Source organism: Daucus carota, chromosome 5 (assembly GCF_001625215.2).
Source record: "Daucus carota subsp. sativus chromosome 5, DH1 v3.0, whole genome shotgun sequence".
Taxonomy (NCBI): Eukaryota; Viridiplantae; Streptophyta; class Magnoliopsida; order Apiales; family Apiaceae; genus Daucus; species Daucus carota.
Window position 1 is genome coordinate 13,836,452 of NC_030385.2, and position 6,147 is coordinate 13,842,598.

Here is a 6,147-nt window from a genome sequence, read left to right on the forward strand (position 1 = left end):
CCATACTTTGAGTGCTGAGAGAAACACTGTGAGCCAAACACTGAGAGTTAAAACACTTGGTGAGATTCTGATAAGAACCAGTGAGATATCAGAATGAGAAATATGTGAGCATGAGTGAGTGCAAACACATATGATATTGAGAAGAGTGAAACACTTGTGAGGTACATATAATACTATTTGGTATCGAAAACTCACACGTTGTTGAAAGAATTGACGGAAGCAACTATAGTTCATTCCATTTCACGGTGTGAACTTATGGTTGATGATTCTCTTGAATCAAGTGTCTTCACAGACATTGAGGAGGACTTAGGCATGTGCCATAATTAAGCCTTTGTCTAACTTCCCAGAGCAAACAACTCTGGATCCTTAATTGGATAAGCCACTTAGTGGTTGGCAACTTGTGGACCATGATTCAGATTTATCTGATGAGTCTATAGGGACTGGGAATTACGAACTCCCATTGCACCACCGGTGACCCCCTTTAAGGGTGGCTAAGGTGATTTTCTTGCAGGTACTCAGCATTTTGGAAGCTCAGTATTTGTGTGGAGGGATACACTTACAGAACTCGTGAGTGACACCCTTACCCAAAAGCCGAGAGAAAATTGAGTGTTGAGTGATACACCTGCAGAACATTTAGTGAGATAACCACTGATTACCAAATTTATACCTAAAGGAAAAGTGGATACTTTCACTGAAATGTTCGCCTGACTTCCGTTGGAGCCATGTTGAAGATGTTATCGAAACCTTACCAGGGATCTAACAATTGGTATTGCGACCTAACAATATCGGGAAGCTTTATCATTTGGTAACACCAAAGGGACACGGTTGTCAGATTTTACTCATTACTTTTCCATTTGGAACCTATTCTTTCAGCATAGGGACCAACCCAACCAAAGTAAACCCTTCTTCTGAACTCTTTCTTCGACCCCAGCTTTAGCGTTGTTTAGTTCTCTATGGGGAGATTATCTTTTGGTACAGGAAGTATTGTACACGTTCCTTGACCTATTTGATACCACATATCCTCGGAGGATTCCACAACTAAGGGGGAGAATATATTTAGGGGGAGAATATATGAAAGGGGGAAGAAAAAGTAAGTTAGCTTTCTTCTGCTATCTACAACTAAGGGGGAGTAAACTACTCTTTAGTGGTGTAAACTACTCTTTAGCTGTGTAATACGGAGGAGGATTGATCTTTCATCTATGGGGAGATTGCTACTTATCACCAAGGGGTATCTGATCAAGGTAATGGGAGGAGAAGTAATAACAACTCATGCACACCTCACCACTGTGTTGTATTCTTATTCAGGTTTACGTGGTATGATTCCTAGGAAGTAGTGGTATTGGTTCACCACTATCTTTGTCAGAGGGAGAAGCATAAGCAAAGACTTGTTTCTTTACTTTTGAGGAATCATGGTGATACATTTATTCTTCAGAAAGTGGTACACAGGAACTTATTCATCACCACTGAAGAATTTAAAGAAGCTACTGATTGTTCTTTGCATAATGGAATGTTTTGAATTCTCTTCAAGACAGACTATGAGGATTATCTGGCAAGTAAGCAAGAACCAGAGAAATAAAGGTGATATGCACATCTGTTATTTCTGTTCATGAAATCTGGAAATGTATTATATGATCCAGAAACATTGTAGCATTATTTACTAGTCCAGGACTTTACTTTTTCTAGTGTTAGTTGAGTTATCCTCCAGAGGATTTGCTTGTTATGATTAACAAACAAATAGGGGGAGATTGTAAGTCTAAATGTAAAGATAACCCTATCTGTTACATAGGGATGATAACTCAACAATAGAACAGGACAAGTAAATAACACTACGCCTGCACCGAAATCGGAAGATACGAAGACAAAGGTTGAAGAAGCCATCTACAGTCTTGAAGGAATAAGTTCACTGGAAGAAGTTCATTAATATGTTCATGCCTCAGTGAAGAATAAATATTGAAGTATTCAAGATTGTGGAAGCAATGAAGATGTTGTCCAAGTACTCGAAAGATTTCAGTGCAACCCCTGAAGCAAGATATTTCAGGATATCTTGGTTGGTTATTTATAATCAACAAATTGAAGCAATACTCAAGTCTGGTGTGACTGATTAAGTACGTTGTCAAGAAAAGAAGACGGAGAATCAATTCTGTATTAGTCGTTCGTGAACCAGACCAGTGCACAGGACGTCAGTACGTGTGAATTGGATTCGAAGGATTCAATCAAGAATAACTTAATCAAGTCAAGGCAAAGCGACCTCCAAATTTAACTAGTAAACACTTATATGTATATATGTGTAACATATATGTATATGTATAAGTGTGCTAGCTTGTTTTAAATTAGAACAAGGAAGAAATGGAGCAAGCTAGAAAAGAACAAGGAAGGAATGGAACAAGGAAGGAATTAATAATTTTAATTTCTCCTTGCGCCAAGATTGGAACAAGGAAGGAATTAATTATTAATTCTTCCTTGCGCCAAGATTGGAACAAGGAAGGAATTAATATTAATTCTTCCTTGCGCCAAGAGTGGAACAAGGAAAGAATTATTTATTATAATTCTTCCTTGCTCCAAATCCATCTGCCAGCCATTTCTCCTTGCGCCAAAATGGAACAAGGAAACAATTTCGTTCCTTGCGCCAATTGGAACAAGGAAGGATTTGTCCTCCTTGCGCCAATTGGAACAAGGAAGGAATTGTCTTCCTTGCGCCAATTGGAACAAGGAAGACATTGATTTGGTTGCGCCAAGGTTTAAACAATTCTTTTGTTTTGTTTCAACTGGAACGAGGAAGGAATTCACATATAATTTCTTCCTTGCGCCGTTTGATTTATTAAACAATTCTTCTGAATTGTTTTGGCGCAAGTTAAAGGAGGAGCAAGCTAGATTGGAGCAAGGAAGCCAATACAAGGAACAAGGAAGCCAATACAAGGAACGAGGAAGCTTTATTCTGATTGGTTGAAAGCTTCCTTGCGCCAAGAACAAGCACCAGCTGAGTGTTGAACCCCAAGTCTATAAATAGAGGCTTTGTGTTTCATTTTGAATATACAACTACAACTACCCACATTACACACTTTGTAAAGGGCACACACTACACACATACGAGAGCTTAGATAGAAGATCTGTTTTGATAGGCGTTTGTGTGTAGAGTGTATTGTAGTCTCTGCAGCCAACCTTCGGGTTTGGATTTATAGCACCTTCGAGGTATTTATCAATATACAGATATACCTTGGAAAATATTGTGTGTTGGTTTAATATTTTCATATCCTCAGAAACCGACCCAATATATATCCGGAACACGAAACCCATTACAGGACTGCAATTTATTTATCCGCAAAATTCGAAAGAATTTTAAATTGTAGTGAGTATCGTATTCAACCCCCCTTCTACGATACTTTGGACCTAACACATAGTTTTGAATTAAAACTAAAAACAAGAAATGCAGGATAAGAATATTAATAATACATTACTAGAAATGCAGGACAAGAATAGTGTAAATTATTAATATTACAAAACTGGAAATGCAGGACAAGAAATGCAGGACAAAGAATATTTAATCATGTCCATTAATTGCCATATTATTTAACGGTAGATCTTGTAGTCTCTAATGACTCCAAAATTTTTGGTCTCCATTGAGCCCAACTCTATATATATATATGTTGTGTGCGCCTCGACCGGGGGCCACGTGTGGAATTTCTCCACACTGTGTCCGCTAGTGGTAGGGGCGAACACAACAAACACCAACAATGGTGTTCGCCCCTAGGAGGGGCTTGACTTCCCTTCTGTGTCCGCCCGAGGTGTGAATGAATTAGGGTGGTTAGTTTTGTGAATTGAAAATTTGGGTGGTTAGTTTTGTAAAGATTGTGTTGAAGGTGGTTAGTAATTTGAAGGAGCCGGCATAGTTGCATACATATTAGGTACTAGGATTATTCCCCGCCACGTATGGTGGTAGTTTAAAATTTTTGTACAATTTATATTATAGAAATTGGGAATAAAACATTAATTTATTTTAGACTAAAGAATTTGGTAAATCAACACCGAAATAAGATATAAGGTGATAATTATACAGCGGAAATCTTTCACAGGGTGGTGGTAACGAGTGTTTATAGGTGGCTGAGATCAAAGGGATAATTGGTGCTCTTAACTCTTGATATATCCCTATAATATGCCTACTTACCTCATTTATAGGGATCAGACCGGACGTTGTTTTATGAGATCAGGACGCCTAATTTGATTAGAAGTAGACTTTTTGAAAATAAGATCACCTAAGGCGGTGACTTATCCATTAATCTTCTAAGGTTTTCAGGTATCTTCCAATATAGTGTTAATATGCTTGGAAGGAAAGTCTTACTTCGCGATATACTAAACTTAAGACCAACTACCTGATTTCTAATCCAATTAAATCACGGATACGACATTATCCCTAATTATCGCAACTTTTCGTATCATGGAAGGAGTCGTCCAGTAAAGCCATGACCATTCTTGAGTAAGGACGAGCCCTTACCTCTCTAGTGATGATACTCACCATTAATACAAAGCCGCCAGGTAAGGAAGCCGGAAAAATGTTACTCCGACTCGCCGGTGTCCGGAAAATAATCACAGAATTTACTTGCAATCCTAGAATGTGGAAATCATGAGTCCGAACTCTTTGCAAAGTGCTTACATATCCTATTTATATTAAAATATTCAAAATATACTTTTTAATGATATAATTATTATTATTTTTTCAATTATATAATTCATGTATATTTCAGTAAGAGTATAGTCAATTTGACTTGTCATAAGTCAAAATGGGCATGTAAAATGGGACAGAGGAAGTAAAATTTATAATCTATTGAGCACTAGTTTTAGCAAAAAATTTCGAACTATCCGAAAATACATAAATAATTTTTTTTAAATCAAAAGCAATAGGCAATAAATGATTTAACACATGGGTGGTAATTTTAGCACAAAAAAAGTAAGATAATTCTTGAATGTTGCGGACGTCATCAAGCAGACAAAATTATTTCATAAGTGAAAGTCTCTGTGACGAGGAATCCTATCAGTCTGTCAGCATGGCAACGGTCATAAACAACAGGAACAGTAATGGACCAGCGTTCCATAACGAAAGAAGCTCTCAAATTGGAAGAAGAAGCAGGGGAAATGCAACTCACGGGAACGAAGACCTCAGATGGGGATCTCAATAAAAGGTAGAAGGTAATTATAAGGGCATACCTCGCCTCAAATTGTCTGAAACGGAGACGGAAAAAATAAAGGAAGCTACTGCAGACTGGTTTCTTTTAGAAAATGAGCACAAAACAACACAAAACGGAGGGGGGAACTAATTCCATTGGCACAACACCGCATTGCGTATCTAAAAAAGGTACTCAACCCTCAACTGTGGAGCAAGGGTGTTCAAGTAGATGAATAGGCTGGTAAATCACCGGTTTCTTCACAACAAGGGTTGGTGGGAAAAGGCAATAAACCTGTCCATGCCTACAAGAGGTGAAAACAGACTCCAAGGTAAAGTCAATAGCTGAGAAGAGGATCTGATGAAGTTTATTCATAACCACATAGCACTGGTTCACCACAACTTGATCGAAAAGGTAAACAAGAGGGATTGGGAAGGAATCATTATGGCCCCAAACCAAATACATTATGGTTCTCTCAAAAGGGACAAGAATCTAGGAAAAGAAAGGCATGACAACAATAGGGAACAAGTTAAGAAAAAGGCGAGAAAAGATGCAGTAAGGGATAAAAATGAAACACTAGAGTTTATCAAATCTAATCAATATCTGATCGAACCTAGCATATTTCACGAGGCCATGCTCAGAAACGAGAAGGCAATTTCTTCTGCTTTAGGCGTCATCCATCACAAATCTTTGGATGGCTGCCTCCCACCAAGTTCCATTGGAGGGAAAAACAAAAATGGCAAATCATACAAGGAGGCGCTGCCAGAGTCGACATTCTTGGATAAGCCAGAAGTTGTTTTTCTTCCACAATCAGGGCAGAAGAAAGGAGCCAAAATTAACTCTCCAAGTCCATCCAAAACCCTGTTCCTCTATGGATTCTCAGAATATACAAAAGTGGAAGATATGTGGGGTTCTCTAAAGCGTGAAGAGAGAGTGATGGACATTGTTCTACCAAAGAAGAAGGATAGATTCAGAAGAAATTATGGATTTG